Consider the following 17,457-nt stretch of genomic DNA (forward strand, 5'->3'; position numbering starts at 1 on the left):
CGTGAGGTCAATGACCTTGGTAATATTATGTGTTGGCTTCAATCGGTAATAATATTATTTGAGTACGGTCAGCTTCTTTCCCTATTTAATTTTAGCCGTGTGTGTGTGTGTGTGTGCCGGCACGCGCGTTTGCTTGATAAGGTGTGTGTATGTGGGGGGGGGGGGGGGGGGGGGCGGGAGAAGGGTCCTGACAAGGTTAAATCCATCCATTCAATGCTTTGCTCTCAGACGACCAGGACCTGTGTGTTCTCTATTATTATTTGACCCCATTCTTAGTCTTTACACAATCTGTACATTTTTACACATTTTATATTTTTAATCATTTGAGTACTTTTGGATTGTCTATTACATTTTCTGTTGCAAAGCATGTCATAGTCAATAACAATAAGTTGATTCCGCTTTTTTAAATCTCAAATTCCGATTTTTATGTATTCTGATTCCTCTATTGGGCTATTGGGGGTAGGAGCCTCTGATGACCACAACAGAGACCGCGCGATATGAAGGGACATACTTATTCTAGATTGGGTTGCTTTGTTCAAATGCGTTTTTGCTCATTTGGTTACACTCCGGTTAAGTTGATTTTCGGATAAGTCGATTTTTTTCTCGGTTCCCCTGGGCATCGTCTTATCCGGAGTCCACTGTACTATGATATGCCATAGAAACAATATGCCACATGAATGTGTTGGTTGGTTGTGTCGAGTATCTCAGATATGTAGTCTTGTACGTTAAAATGATACTTGAATTTTGTCATGTTTTTTATCCATGATTATTTCTGTTGATTTCAGTTGTTTGACCTGAATAAAATTATGATGATAGCTCTATCATTCCTTGTTTTCTTTGATGTTTCATTTTTCTTTCAACACTTTTACAATGTCATCAATGGCCATATGGGCAGATCACTTGCTGTGTTTTCTATCCTCCTATATGTTTTCTGTGTTGCTTTATATATTTGTCTTGGAATGGGATTACTTGGTTTTGTGCTGGAATCCTTGGCTGTGACTAACAGTGCGAGTGAAACAGTCAAATGCATAGTGTTAGTTTTGGGATGTGATATTTTTTTTTCAATGTAAATCATCTCCGTTATGTACTTTTATATTTTGGTTTGAATATATGGAACCTACATCTGATCCCTATTTGTTCCCAGTTCCCCTATGTCTTACTTTTTCTTGGGTGCTTTATTTGTAATTCTAGAACTTTTTACTATCCCATTTTCTTCCTTTTTGCTGGCGCTAATATGACCTAAATGTGTTGCAAGCGCCGTAAAACCCTTAAAAACAAAACATTTGAATGTATTCCTCTTAATGAGATACAGTACTTGGGTCTGGAAGAGACATTAAGTAAGGTGATCTTAAACTTAGCATACACTGATGTGTGCTCTTGGAATCTACATGTGTTCCTATTTCAACTATTCTCCTTTGTCTTACTTTTTCTCCTGTGCTTTCAATTGGAAATCTAGCATATTTTGACTATCCAATTTTCTTCCTTTTTACTTGCTCCGAAATGAGCTAAATATGTCGCAAACGCAGTAAAACCCTTACAGACAATCAATACTTTTGTCTAACTTTTTCTTGTGCTTTCAGTTGTAAATCTATAGTTTTTTTGACTACCCCGTGTATCTACCTCTTTACTGGTGCCGTTCGCAAGCGCCGTAACTTTTTGTCTTTGGAATGAGATGAATTCCTCTTTATGGGGACCTGTGCTTGTGTTTGGATGAGATTTATAATACTTATGTGATCTCAAACTAAGTACATTGATGATAGTGTGCTCTTGGAATCTAGATTTGTTCCGTTTTGAACCATTCCCTTGTCTTGCTTTTTCTTCCTCTTTACTGGCCCCGAAATGACATCAACGTCTTGCAAACGCCGTACCACCCTTACAAAATCATACATTGCGATGGTCAATCGCCTTTGCCTCTTTAACTCGTTGCCTGACACTTCCTTAAAAACTTAAAATGACCTGGTATTACACGATTATCATAAGAAAGTGAGTTGTTAGTCGTGCTCAAGGAAACAAACTTTGTCGTGAACCATGTGTGAGTTACTTAGTCTGTTTCTGGACCCGTTTTCATGAGCGTGGACTTGATTTATTTACTTACAAGTCTAGTAAACAGTGATGATACTTTTCCGCGGATCCGCGGAAATCCGCGGTTTTCTTTCCTTTCCTCGGTTTTCCTCCTCAGATCCTCGATCCGCGGATATTTCCTTCATTTCCTCCTTTTACTTTTTTTTTAATTTAGACCTGCATGTGTGCCGACAATTGTCGGTTTTCCGACAATCACGGTAGTTGCGATCTCCCGGATCACTTATTTTTATTTTATTGCTAAAGTAACCTGATTGCGAGTGAAGTCAATTGTCGGAGTGTCGGCGAGCCCCAACTCGACCGGCGGCGAGCAGTCAAGTGCCGACGAATGGGCGTCGGGTTGCCGACAATATTGTCGGCACTTTCAAGCCCTCGTTACGCTCGTTCGGCAATTATCGGGAAACTCCGCTAGTCTTCGATTCGACCGCAACTCTTCATTGTCTGAAAAACGAGTAGTGTGTCGATATAATCGAGCATGCGCAGTTCGTTAACTTTCGTTTTCATACTTTCGGTATTCCATTCAAGTAACTTTTGTTTGTTCAATTGAACGTTGCTACATTTCAATTTTATTCGCTCTATCAATAAACTTTCGGGATTTGTCGTTGTATATTTTGATCTATTACTCTTTTACATTATTTTTTGTTATCATGCCTGAACAATTCTTTGACCGTTCGTCGGATCTGAAGTCAGTTGAGAATGGTGTTCGAAATCTATTCAAATGGAATTGGCGATGATTTTCTTTTGGCGTACGTGAGAAAGCCAGCCCAGCCGGGTGCTGCATTTTGTATTTTTTTTTGCCAGTGGATTAAAGTCTAATGATTGGGATGGTTATTGCTCTTTAGAGTTAGAGATAAGATCAATTATTCCAGGTTAAAAACTACTGTGGGGGTCCGATTACGGTGGCAAAGGAAAATCATTCATAAAGACTTAAAGAGGCATTCTCACAGACAGTCAAAGTCAAAGTGAGTAACACAAGAGAGAAAAAAGAAAAACACCTCAGTCGTTGACGGCTGTTTTCACTGCTGAGACAGAGACTCGTCCTCTCTCCAAGCTTCACAAGATTTCTTAACTCACTCAATCCTCGCCCTAGCCCAGTCTGTAGGTAGACAGGTGCCGATTAGCCGTAGCCATTGGACAAGTGAAGCGCAACTTTATTTGTATAACACAATTTCATATAATTATAATCACTGTTGCATTATTTTTCACAGTATATGAACGGCTCTGGTATCATTTTAAAGGGCAGAGATCAAGATTTCTTTTGATGTGATAGTGATAGAAATCAATGTTGACATATTGTATCAAAAATTATAATTTGATAAAATAACATCATTTTAAAACTTTTGAAATCTTTTTCAAAATTGAGATAGCAAAAAAAATAAAAGAGAAGGCATCTAGATAAATCATTTGTCTGTGTCTATATCAAATTTCATAAAGATTGAAGGCAGTGCAGTATGTTTAATGTTGACCACAAGTGACCAACCCTCTTTTCTCTATGCTAAGATCCCGTTTTAATCAGTAGTCACCTTATCGAGAGGCTTCCCAGTGGGGGAATTCTCAATCAATTTTGAGCTTTTTGTAAGACTAAATTTAGAGTAGTAAAATCATCATAACTTTGGAACCGTTTATCCTAGATCCAAAAGTAAGGTATCTTATTAAATGTTTTTTAAAGGCCTATCTGTCTATGTAAAAAATAATTATTAATTTTTATTTTTGAAAAAATATCAAACTACCACTCTACCTCCATGCTGTCCCTTGTCCCTATAAATATAAATGTTTGGTACTTTTTAACATTTTAAAATAAATATATTCGGTAGGACAATCCAAAAGAAAATGTATATGACTAAGTACTGAGTTACAAAATAAAAGATCCGGTAATGCGATATGTGTGAAAAAGTTCAGACAATTTGATCAGGACTCGCATGCAGGTCTATTAATATAATAAATCTTTAAAAAATACCTCCTTTTTAAAAAAAAAAAATATATATATATATAAATTTCCTCCTTTTACTGGACTCCGGGCGTTTTAAAATTGTACTCAAAAGAAGTCATCCTGCCTACTTTCCTGTGGTGCAAGAATGTTCTTGGTGAGTTTTCCGTTTTTCCGAGACTTTTCCTCCTTTTTGACTTTTTGTGAGTATCATCACTGAGTAAATGACTAGCTAATCTTAAGCCTAAGTGAGGCAAGTGACCAACAAAATCGGATTTCATGAACGCTTTCTAGTCTCGGACTAGCTAGTCTCTTGCCTAGAACTAGAAGTGGGCTTTGTAAGGACGGTGACCAATTCCGCTATTTTGTGCGGGTAACATCCGCTCTCCAGTACACGACGGCAGGTAATATACCCGTCTTCATACTTTCAACGCAAAAGATTTCCAAAGAGGAATTAGCAACACATCCGGTATAGATTGTATGCGCTTGGCTAAGAAGCTCACAACATTGCCATCCGGAAGTATAAGGGACCGACACACAAAACAATGTGTAACCATGAACATTTATAGTCTGGTTCATACACTTTAGTGAGAAGTTTAACTTACCTTTGTCAGATGAATCAAATCATGCGATATTGACATTCGACAGCTGGACTAAAATGATGGTTCCGATGAATCACATTATTTCAGTCAGTTAAATGCCAGCAGAATAACTTTTGTCTCCACTATACTTTCTAATCATTTATTTGGTTGTTCTTTGTCGCAAATCATTCGATTACGAATCTCCTGTCACTCACGACTCACTTAGCCGATTACATTCAGTTTGTTTTTTCTTTTTTTTTCTGTTTTTTTTTTCTTGTTTTTTTTTTTTTTTTTGGGGGGGGGGGGGGGGTTAGTTTTTACTCACAAAAATGTGTACTTTCAACGATCTGCACTATTTTATACTTTTTAAAGCTAGTGTGAATAGCAACTGGACACTTTTTGCCTGTCATTCGTAACCGATGTATTTTCCTTCCGAATCGAGGCTCTCTCATTTAAAAATAGCTGCTATCTTGTTGACGCTATGCCGTATCCTAGTTACCCGTCTCAATCTACTGAGCTTGTGAAGTCCTGCCTCAACAAATGACTAAAACTTGACCAAGCATAGTCCGAAGGTGCTGTGACGAACGATTTTCTTTCTCTTATGATTTCTTTATCATTCGTCAGCGTCTAATTCAAAACCACTTCAAATTTTAGTAGACAACAATTTTTGCGAAGGGAAATTACACCTTGAGTTAAAACACTGAACATGGACAGTTTTATTATACAGTTAAGCTAATGTAAACATACACTCGTCAAAGCTATTGTATAACGGGACGCTATCTTACCACTCACTTCCCGCTTTTTGGGCCTATTCACCCGTTCAATAGCCTGTCGATTGACTGCATATCTCCTGCTAATAGTCCTTTCCAAACAAGACTTCAGGTGTGTTTATGCCCTCAGGTTCGCGTCTCGTTCAAGAGTAGCTAAAATTGCAATTAATATTCTAGCTCTCCGGTATCTCCCTACCCAGTTGTTAATCAAAAGCATCTAAACGTCATTTGTTATCTAAATAGGAACATTCTTTCTGATTGGCTATCCCCATAATTGTTGGCGTGGCCTTACTTTACAAAACCAAATTTATCTCAGAAGTGAGACACACACACCAAGAATCCCAAGGAAGAAGAACCAATTCTTAAACTTCAAACTTGTAAAAAGTTCAACTATCTCTCGGTTGAAGGTAAATTATTATTGGTTAACTTATTCATAGTGGAACGAGATATTACTGTGAATTCAATGCTTAACCTACCATTACTATTATAATTTGTGTATATTTTATTCGTGCTTTATTCTATGGATGTCCGTAAGTTGAAATACTTGTACAAAACTATATCTATAAGTATATTATACTATAGTTAACATTTGTTTATGACCTATGCTATTATTTCATTTATATTCAATATATATATATATATGGCATGATGTCTGTACTCTACCGCCAATCCACGGCCACACATCATAATCACAATTATAAGTTAGAAACCATAAAATACAAGGGACATAACCCTGTTAAATTCTCATCATGTAAGATAGCTCAACTGTAAGTTGATGTTTGATACAAATGCAATAACTAACCATTACCATGGAGTTACTGCTTCGCCTTGCCTTGGTCGGCAAATAAAAGCTATTATGATGTGTCGCTCAAGGACGACCCGGTGGCGAAAGATAAACAAGATTTGACTCTAAGACCTTTTTGTTTAAACTCTTAATTGGAGGTCCTTGCCCAGCCCGTGCATAATCCCTGTCTAGCATCCCTACCTCTCAGTCCTTGCTTAGCACCCAATCCCTGCCTCCCAGCCATTGCTTAGCACCCAATCCCTGATGTCAGTCATCGCCGACACCAGAATATTCCTGTCAGCCATTAGCCACACAACACACTGTTGTGAAGTCAAGAAAACCCTGGAACCAGGAGCCAACCTTTATTTGGATTTATTCTTATACGAGAAGAAGAAGAATTAAGCCGTCACGGTCGTAAGGAAAGAAAACTTCCGCTGAGAGTAGTCAATAATCTTTTCAATCGAAGAAAATCTTTATTTCGCATTTATTACTCCCGTTGACTTTAAACGGGATACAAAGAAAGCGTAGGAACGGAGATTGTCAACCGGGAAAATATGTGTGTGTGTGTGTGTGTGTGTGTGTTTGTGTGTCGGTAGCAAAATAGAGAGACTCGACCCGGTCCGACAAACGCTGTCTGTTGAGTTGATTACTGACTACGCGTGTGTTCGGCGACTCGAGACGCGACAAGACCTGTGGCGATTCAATGAGGAATCGGCAACTGACAGAACGCGTGGGCAGCATATTAGGCAATAGGCAGTGAATACGTGTGGGCAGCATATTAGGCAGTAGGCAGTGAATACGTGTGGGCCCTTAACTGTGAAGTGCTGACATTAAATAAAAATATTTGTGTTAGTGCATGACATAATCAGCCGGGAGGTGAAAATATTGGATTTGTATTTATTATTTTTTTTTTCATTTTCAGAAAGAACATGCTCCCATAACATTTTAATCTTTATTTGAAGTAAATCGGGTGATTTTTCTTGAAGTTATGGTCAGATGTATGGGAAAGGTGTGACGAACGATTTTCTTTCACTGCGTGCTTTCTTTATCATTCGTCAGCGTCTCTTTCAAAACCACTTCAAATTCTAGTAGACAACAATCTTTGCAAAACAGAAGCGTAATACCTAGGCGGTCGACCAACTAGAAAGCCTGTGAATGATCGAAGACGCTTTACTCACAATTCTACACGAATAGATGGTGGCGGTAGATTAACCCTCTAGTGTTCAGATTATTTTTGGATGAGGAGAGGAGTTCCCTACATGGCCATGTAAATCATGTAGACATCCTTTGATGATATAAACATCTACCCTTTGAGGTATGCAGTTGCATTTTCGTTTTCTACGGTCACTCATGGCAGCAGCCTCTTATGGTTTTCACACTACTATGTTATGACGATCGACCCAATCAGCAAAGTCCGGTCTTCATTCGTGCACCGTCGCAAACCCGCAGGGTAGCATCGTCACAACACACCGTTCGACAAGATGCTCTGCCGTCTCAGGTTCTTGCCCACAGCGGGTACATGTTGGACAGGTAGAAAGACTCCACCGATGAAGCGCACTTGCCGTTAGGCAGCTCCTCGACCGAAGATATGAAGTAGTAGAAAAGTGCCAGAAGACAATAGAGAATAAAAATGTTTTTTTTCGCGGCGGTGGTGGGGTTTGAACCTGCGACCTTATTGGTACGACAACTCCGCCTGGCAGGTGAGAGCGTGGCTCTACCGTGTGAGCTATCCACGAACACAAAATATTCGTTTCAAACCCAAAGTCATTTCTAGATCCCTCTCTCACCCACTTCTTGAGATCGCCGATTCGTTCACCACCATCGCGAAATAATTTTGACCAGCAGTTAAGCTTAATAGCCAATATTCTCATCACAAACATATAACATAGAAACGATTAAGACATTGAGTATGCTCCGGTGTATGGGGTGAATTTTTAATTCAGAAAAGTGAGTGGAGCAGGCACTTATGTTGGTAACAACAAGATATGAAGTGAGTAGAAAAGTGCCAGAAGACAATAGAGAATAAAAAATTTTTTCGCGGCGGTGGTGGGGTTTGAACCTGCGACCTTATTGGTACGACAACTCCGCCTGGCAGGTGAGAGCGTGGCTCTACCGTGTGAGCTATCCACGAACACAAAATATTCGTTTCAAACCCAAAGTCATTTCTAGATCCCTCTCTCACCCACTTCTTGAGATCGCCGATTCGTTCACCACCATCGCGAAATAATTTTGACCAGCAGTTAAGCTTAATAGCCAATATTCTCATCACAAACATATAACATAGAAACGATTAAGACATTGAGTATGCTCCGGTGTATGGGGTGAATTTTTAATTCAGAAAAGTGAGTGGAGCAGGCACTTATGTTGGTAACAACAAGATATGAAGTGAGTAGAAAAGTGCCAGAAGACAATAGAGAATAAAAAATTTTTTTCGCGGCGGTGGTGGGGTTTGAACCTGCGACCTTATTGGTACGACAACTCCGCCTGGCAGGTGAGAGCGTGGCTCTACCGTGTGAGCTATCCACGAACACAAAATATTCGTTTCAAACCCAAAGTCATTTCTAGATCCCTCTCTCACCCACTTCTTGAGATCGCCGATTCGTTCACCACCATCGCGAAATAATTTTGACCAGCAGTTAAGCTTAATAGCCAATATTCTCATCACAAACATATAACATAGAAACGATTAAGACATTGAGTATGCTCCGGTGTATGGGGTGAATTTTTAATTCAGAAAAGTGAGTGGAGCAGGCACTTATGTTGGTAACAACAAGATATGAAGTGAGTAGAAAAGTGCCAGAAGACAATAGAGAATAAAAAATTTTTTCGCGGCGGTGGTGGGGTTTGAACCTGCGACCTTATTGGTACGACAACTCCGCCTGGCAGGTGAGAGCGTGGCTCTACCGTGTGAGCTATCCACGAACACAAAATATTCGTTTCAAACCCAAAGTCATTTCTAGATCCCTCTCTCACCCACTTCTTGAGATCGCCGATTCGTTCACCACCATCGCGAAATAATTTTGACCAGCAGTTAAGCTTAATAGCCAATATTCTCATCACAAACATATAACATAGAAACGATTAAGACATTGAGTATGCTCCGGTGTATGGGGTGAATTTTTAATTCAGAAAAGTGAGTGGAGCAGCACTTATTGGTAACAACAAGATATGAAGTGAGTAGAAAGTGCCAGAAGACAATAGAGAATAAAAATTTTTTCGCGGCGGTGGTGGGGTTTGAACCTGCGACCTTATTGGTACGACAACTCCGCCTGGCAGGTGAGAGCGTGGCTCTACCGTGTGAGCTATCCACGAACACAAAATATTCGTTTCAAACCCAAAGTCATTTCTAGATCCCTCTCTCACCCACTTCTTGAGATCGCCGATTCGTTCACCACCATCGCGAAATAATTTTGACCAGCAGTTAAGCTTAATAGCCATTATTCTCATCACAAACATATAACATAGAAACGATTAAGACATTGAGTAGCTCCGGTGTATGGGTGAATTTTTAATTCAGAAAAGTGAGTGGAGCAGGCACTTATGTTGGTAACAACAAGATATGAAGTGAGTAGAAAAGTGCCAGAAGACAATAGAGAATAAAAAATTTTTTTCGCGGCGGTGGTGGTTTGAACCTGCGACCTTATTGGTACGACAACTCCGCCTGGCAGGTGAGAGCGTGGCTCTACCGTGTGAGCTATCCACGAACACAAAATATTCGTTTCAAACCCAAAGTCATTTCTAGATCCCTTCTCACCCACTTCTTGAGATCGCCGATTCGTTCACCACCATCGCGAAATAATTTTGACCAGCAGTTAAGCTTAATAGCCAATTATTCTCATCACAAACAATAACATAGAAACGATTAAGACATTGAGTATGCTCCGGTGTATTGGGTGAATTTTTAATTCAGAAAAGTGAGTGGAGCAGCACTTATGTTGGTAACAACAAGATATGAAGTGAGTAGAAAAGTGCCAGAAGACAATAGAGAATAAAAAATTTTTTTCGCGGCGGTGGTGGGGTTTGAAACCTGCGACCTTATTGGTACGACAACTCCGCCTGGCAGGTGAGAGCGTTGGCTCTACCGTGTGAGCTATCCACGAACAAAATATTCGTTTCAAACCCAAAGTCATTTCTAGATCCCTCTCTCACCCACTTCTTGAGATCGCCGATTCGTTCACCACCATCGCGAAATAATTTTGAACCAGCAGTTAAGCTTAATAGCCAATATTCTCATCACAAACATATAACATAGAAACGATTAAGACATTGAGTATGCTCCGGTGTATGGGTGAATTTTTAATTCAGAAAAGTGAGTGGAGCAGGCACTTATGTTGGTAACAACAAGATATGAAGTGAGTAGAACAGTGCCAGAAGACAATAGAGAATAAAAAAAATTTTCGCGGCGGTGGTGGGGTTTGAACCTGCGACCTTATTGGTACGACAACTCCGCCTGGCAGGTGAGAGCGTGGCTCTACCGTGTGAGCTATCCACGAACACAAAATATTCGTTTCAAACCCAAAGTCATTTCTAGATCCCTCTCTCACCCACTTCTTGAGATCGCCGATTCGTTCACCACCATCGCGAAATAATTTTGACCAGCAGTTAAGCTTAATAGCCAATATTCTCATCACAAACATATAACATAGAAACGATTAAGACATTGAGTATGCTCCGGTGTATGGGTGAATTTTTAATTCAGAAAAGTGAGTGGAGCAGGCACTTATGTTGGTAACAACAAGATATGAAGTGAGTAGAAAAGTGCCAGAAGACAATAGAGAATAAAAAAATTTTTCGCGGCGGTGGTGGGGTTTGAACCTGCGACCTTATTGGTACGACAACTCCGCCTGGCAGGTGAGAGCGTGGCTCTACCGTGTGAGCTATCCACGAACACAAAATATTCGTTTCAAACCCAAAGTCATTTCTAGATCCCTCTCTCACCCACTTCTTGAGATCGCCGATTCGTTCACCACCATCGCGAAATAATTTTGACCAGCAGTTAAGCTTAATAGCCAATATTCTCATCACAAACATATAACATAGAAACGATTAAGACATTGAGTATGCTCCGGTGTATGGGGTGAATTTTTAATTCAGAAAAGTGAGTGGAGCAGGCACTTATGTTGGTAACAACAAGATATGAAGTGAGTAGAAAAGTGCCAGAAGACAATAGAGAATAAAAAATTTTTCGCGGCGGTGGTGGGGTTTGAACCTGCGACCTTATTGGTACGACAACTCCGCCTGGCAGGTGAGAGCGTGGCTCTACCGTGTGAGCTATCCACGAACACAAAATATTCGTTTCAAACCCAAAGTCATTTCTAGATCCCTCTCTCACCCACTTCTTGAGATCGCCGATTCGTTCACCACCATCGCGAAATAATTTTGACCAGCAGTTAAGCTTAATAGCCAATATTCTCATCACAAACATATAACATAGAAACGATTAAGACATTGAGTATGCTCCGGTGTATGGGGTGAATTTTTAATTCAGAAAAGTGAGTGGAGCAGGCACTTATGTTGGTAACAACAAGATATGAAGTGAGTAGAAAAGTGCCAGAAGACAATAGAGAATAAAAAATTTTTTTCGCGGCGGTGGTGGGGTTTGAACCTGCGACCTTATTGGTACGACAACTCCGCCTGGCAGGTGAGAGCGTGGCTCTACCGTGTGAGCTATCCACGAACACAAATATTCGTTTCAAACCCAAAGTCATTTCTAGATCCCTCTCTCACCCACTTCTTGAGATCGCCGATTCGTTCACCACCATCGCGAAATAATTTTGACCAGCAGTTAAGCTTAATAGCCAATATTCTCATCACAAACATATAACATAGAAACGATTAAGACATTGAGTATGCTCCGGTGTATGGGGTGAATTTTTAATTCAGAAAAGTGAGTGGAGCAGGCACTTATGTTGGTAACAACAAGATATGAAGTGAGTAGAAAAGTGCCAGAAGACAATAGAGAATAAAAATTTTTTCGCGGCGGTGGTGGGTTTGAACCTGCGACCTTATTGGTACGACAACTCCGCCTGGCAGGTGAGAGCGTGGCTCTACCGTGTGAGCTATCCACGAACACAAAATATTCGTTTCAAACCCAAAGTCATTTCTAGATCCCTCTCTCACCCACTTCTTGAGATCGCCGATTCGTTCACCACCATCGCGAAATAATTTTGACCAGCAGTTAAGCTTAATAGCCAATATTCTCATCACAAACATATAACATAGAAACGATTAAGACATTGATATGCTCCGGTGTATGGGTGAATTTTTAATTCAGAAAAGTGAGTGGAGCAGGCACTTATGTTGGTAACAACAAGATATGAAGTGAGTAGAAAAGTGCCAGAAGACAATAGAGAATAAAAAATTTTTTTCGCGGCGGTGGTGGGGTTTGAACCTGCGACTTATTGGTACGACAACTCCGCCTGGCAGGTGAGAGCGTGGCTCTACCGTGTGAGCTATCCACGAACACAAAATATTCGTTTCAAACCCAAAGTCATTTCTAGATCCCTCTCTCACCCACTTCTTGAGATCGCCGATTCGTTCACCACCATCGCGAAATAATTTTGACCAGCAGTTAAGCTTAATAGCCAATATTCTCATCACAAACATATAACATAGAAACGATTAAGACATTGATATGCTCCGGTGTATGGGTGAATTTTTAATTCAGAAAAGTGAGTGGAGCAGGCACTTATGTTGGTAACAACAAGATATGAAGTGAGTAGAAAAGTGCCAGAAGACAATAGAGAATAAAAAATTTTTTGGTCTAATTATTCGCGATGTTGTGAACGAATCGGCGATCTCAGAAGTGGTGAGAGAGGGATCTAGAAAGACTTTGGTTTGAAACGAATATTTTGTTTCGACGATAAGCTCACCGTAAGCCCGCTCTCACCTGCCAGGCGAGTGTCTGTACCATAAGGTCGCAGGTTCAAACCCACCATCCGCCGCGAAAAAATTTTTATTCTCTATTGCTTCATGGCCATTTCTACTCACATCATATCTTGTTGTACCAACATTAAGATGCCTGCTACCACTCCTTTTCTGAATTAAAATTCAACCCATACACGGAGCATCTCAATGTACATAAGTTTCAATGTATAGTTGTGATGAGAAATGGTATTAAGCTTAAATGCTGGTCAAAATTATTTCGCGATGGTGTGAACGAATCGGCGATCTCAAGAAGTGGGTGAGAGAGGGATCTAGAAATGACTTTGGGTTTGAAACGAATATTTTGTGTTCGTGGATAGCTCACACGGTAGAGCCACGCTCTCACCTGCCAGGCGGAGTTGTTGTACCAATAAGGTCGCAGGTTCAAACCCACCACCGCCGCGAAAAAAATTTTTATTCTCTATTGTCTTCTGGCACTTTTCTACTCACTTCATATCTTGTTGTTACCAACATAAGTGCCTGCTCCACTCACTTTTCTGAATTAAAAATTCACCCATACACCGGAGCATACTCAATGTCTTAATCGTTTCTATGTTATATGTTTGTGATGAGAATATTGGCTATTAAGCTTAACTGCTGGTCAAAATTATTTCGCGATGGTGGTGAACGAATCGGCGATCTCAAGAAGTGGGTGAGAGAGGGATCTAGAAATGACTTTGGGTTTGAAACGAATATTTTGTGTTCGTGGATAGCTCACACGGTAGAGCCACGCTCTCACCTGCCAGGCGGAGTTGTCGTACCAATAAGGTCGCAGGTTCAAACCCCACCACCGCCGCGAAAAAAATTTGTATTCTCTATTGTCTTCTGGCACTTTTCTACTCACTTCATATCTTGTTGTTACCAACATAAGTGCCTGCTCCACTCACTTTTCTGAATTAAAAATTCCTCGACCGAAGCCGATTCGCAGCCACGCAGTGTCTCCTCTTACTGGTATCAAAGCCTGGCAACTTCTCACCAAGATTAGAGTTAGAGGAGTGTACATCCCCGCCCCCACGAGGGATTGAATTCGTCCAAACCGACTTCCATCTCGTATGTGCAGCTCTGTCCGTAGTAAGGGATTCTGCGTACAAGGTTGCCGGGACTTATTTCGGCTCGAAACGGGGGCGCCGTCCATTATGCGCTTCAGAGGGTATCCCCATTCCCTCTCTCCTTGATCTTACTCAGCCAGTTTCCCGTAATCGTCTCCCTCCGGACATCAGGGGCTGGATCGCTGGCATTATTGGGCCCCATTCTCTAGGAGTTGTTGCCAGCGTTCCTGACACTATGTGCATCGACTTGCGAAGTTTTACATCCACCTTCTCAACGTTTCTGCTTCTACCCCACATTGGAGCGCAGTACTCCGCGGTGGAATAGCATAGTGCCAGGGCGGACGTTCTCAGGAGCGCTTGGCTAGCGCCCCAGGTCGATCCCGCCAGCTTCCTCAAAAGACTGTTCCGCTTCTCTCTCTTCCGGGCAACCCCTTCGAGATGCACCCGATAGGTAAGGCTGCGATCCAACGTCACCCCTAAATATTTTGGATGCGGCTCATATGGGAGTGGCTGGTCCCCGACAAGGACATTCAGTTTGCGGGTGTGCCAAGCACTGCATAGGTGGAATGCAGAGGCCGCGGTTTTTGAAGTGTACCACTTGTCGAAGTAGGATTTGAGTCTGGTGACGTACTCGCTGAATACGCTCTCGAGACGGGTCCACACTTTACTCTGAGTAACGAGTGCCCAGTCGTCCGCGTATCCCAGCCTCAGGGAGGAAGTGTTCGGCATATCGTTAATGTAAACGTTAAACAGCATTGGCGCAAGTACCGACCCCTGAGGGACCCCATTCTTCAATTTTGCACCTTATGATTTTTGCAAGTTTGAGTTTGAGCATCAACCCTTCGCACCAGACCGTATAGTACGCATCTGATAGGTCTATAAAGACAGTATCTGTTTCCTGTTTTCTCTCGAACCCATGCTCAATATGCTCTTTAAGGGCAATGACCTGCTCCGTGGTGCACCTCCCTTCCCTGAAGCCCGCCTGCTCGGGTGGCAGGGCAGCGTCCAAGACCGGCCCCCATCGGTTTAATAGAACACGCTCCAACAATTTGTAAAGACAACTCAGCAGAGATACGGGTCTGTAACTGTCGGCCTCCTTCGCCGGTTTCCCGGGCTTCAGGATGGCAACTATCTTCGAATGCTTCCACACTTGTGGGAGCTTTCCTTTTGCAAGGACGTCGGACATTGCCTCTGCCAGCCAGGCCCGTGCCCTGGGGTCCAGATGCGTCACCATATCGGGACATACACCATCTATCCCTGCTGCGTTGCCGTTCTTTACATCGCTAATGGCTGCACCCACTTCTCGGGACTTAACGGGGCCGTCCAGTCCGACTCCTCCCTAGGTAGCGAGTCCAAAAATCGTACGGTACGCCTTACGGACACCGCGCTCAAAAGCCTGATTCGGGACCCGTTTGCTACGGTTCTTAATGTTCTTGGCAATTGTGTCTGCCTCACACTCCGGTGCAGCCTTCGCGTAATTCCGGTCCGGGTCCAATTTCTTTACCAGATGCCAAGCGTGGCGGCTGGAGTGTGTAGAGTCGAGACTTTCCACGGTTTCCTGCCACCTTTGCTTCCTTCCCTCTGCCAGAGACTGAAGTAGTCTATCGGCTACGTCCTGGGACTGGGTCTGCTGGTACTCTTTGTACAGCTTTTCCGACTCTGCTGTCCAGCAAGGGGTGTAGAATTGCCGTTTGCCCCGTGGAATAGAACGTTGAGCGCTCTTAACCAGTAGCCTGCTAAATCTGGTTATATTCTTGGACTTGGGAGGAATGGCAGGGCCAACCTGCTCGATATAGGAACTTAATTCCTCCCAGTCAGCCTTCCTGAAGTTCCATCTGCAAAGTGGGAGAGACTGTACCCTCGGTATTGTCACCCCCGCTGTGACAAGAACCGGCCTGTGCTGGCTATGCGGAAAGTCCCCGAGGACTGTTCGCTTCACCTGCAGCGGTTCACCGTTCGCAACGAGGGTGAGGTCTGGAGTATACTCCTTCTTATGGCGGGTACCCCTGAAGGTACCCTTGGCTGTAGGATCGTACACTAGGTGTAGATCGTTACAGTCCCTCCATGAGTGGAGTTGTCTTCCTGCCTCGTTGCAGTCTCGGTAGCCCCATTCGTGATGGTGGCTATTAAAGTCTCCAGACAGATGGAAGGATGGCTGACCACCGTTATCTGGTGGTGTAGTCCAAGTCGCTCTAGGTGGTTTGTAAATATTATGCAAACACAGTCCACCTACTTCCACGGAAATTCGGTTCACCCCATTGCCGTCCGTTAAGCTCTCTACTCTCTATGACACTTACTTTCGATGGCTCTTTAGCGTAAACGCTAACCCCTCCTTTGAGCCTCGAAGTGTCCTCGCGTTGGACCACCGTATAGCTTGGGATCTGGAAGATTGCGCGCCTGAATAAAGGTGGGTCTCCTGTAACAGGAAAATGTCTACGCTATGAGCGGCCAGTAGCTTTGACAAAAGCTCATTTTTTTGTCATACTCTTGACTCTCGATGTTCAAGGACAATATATTATGCGTCAGGTCGCTATCCCCGACATCGCATTTTCTGTTCGGCAGGCCGCGAACCGAAGGTGTGGAGGGACGCTTGCTTTCTTTTCGAACGTACCGACGACCCTGGCGACACGAACGCGGTATTATTTGGCTAGGCGGCAGACCGCTTCGCCATTGACTGTGCTGTATTGGAAACATCATATCAAGTAGTGTGGCGCTCGGGATAGCGGCTGCTATTCGGGCACCGGGTTGGATCAAATTTAGTCACATACCGGGGCGAGCAGCTCATGTGGCTCGATACCCGGGATGGTCTCGTGACGATCAACAGGGATTTACACCTTTGCCCTCCCGTGTGGCTCAAGCCCCCTCACCAGCTGCAAGGTAAAGATCCACGAGGGGGGTCACTCATGGCTAAACTCCGCCCAGAAACGATTTCATAGGTCCGACCATAACCATGTTTCAAACTGTTGTTATCGTGAGTTTTCTGATCGAAGAACGATTGGCTATTGAGCATTTCATGCTAGGGCTGTTTTTGTTTTTAAGGTTCAAATAGGAAACAGGTGTAGATTCCAAGAGCACACTATCAAAGTACTTAGTTTGAGATCACCTAAAAGTCTCATCCAGACACAAGCACAGATCCCCACTAAGAGGAATACACTCAAATGTTTACCAAATATATAATATATGTAAACAAAAATAATACAGTGCATAACAGAGAATTGATTTACAAGGGGAAAAAATATAATCTTCCAAAACTAACATACAGCCAGGGCCAGGACAAAAACAAGTAATCTCATTCCAAGACAAAGACAGAAATCAAGTTGGAAAACAGATATAGGGGGATAGA

The sequence above is a fragment of the Berghia stephanieae genome, chromosome 2 (assembly GCF_034508935.2).
Source record: "Berghia stephanieae isolate SIO BIC M18660-M18661 chromosome 2, UCSD_Bste_1.3, whole genome shotgun sequence".
Lineage (NCBI taxonomy): Eukaryota > Metazoa > Mollusca > Gastropoda > Nudibranchia > Aeolidiidae > Berghia > Berghia stephanieae.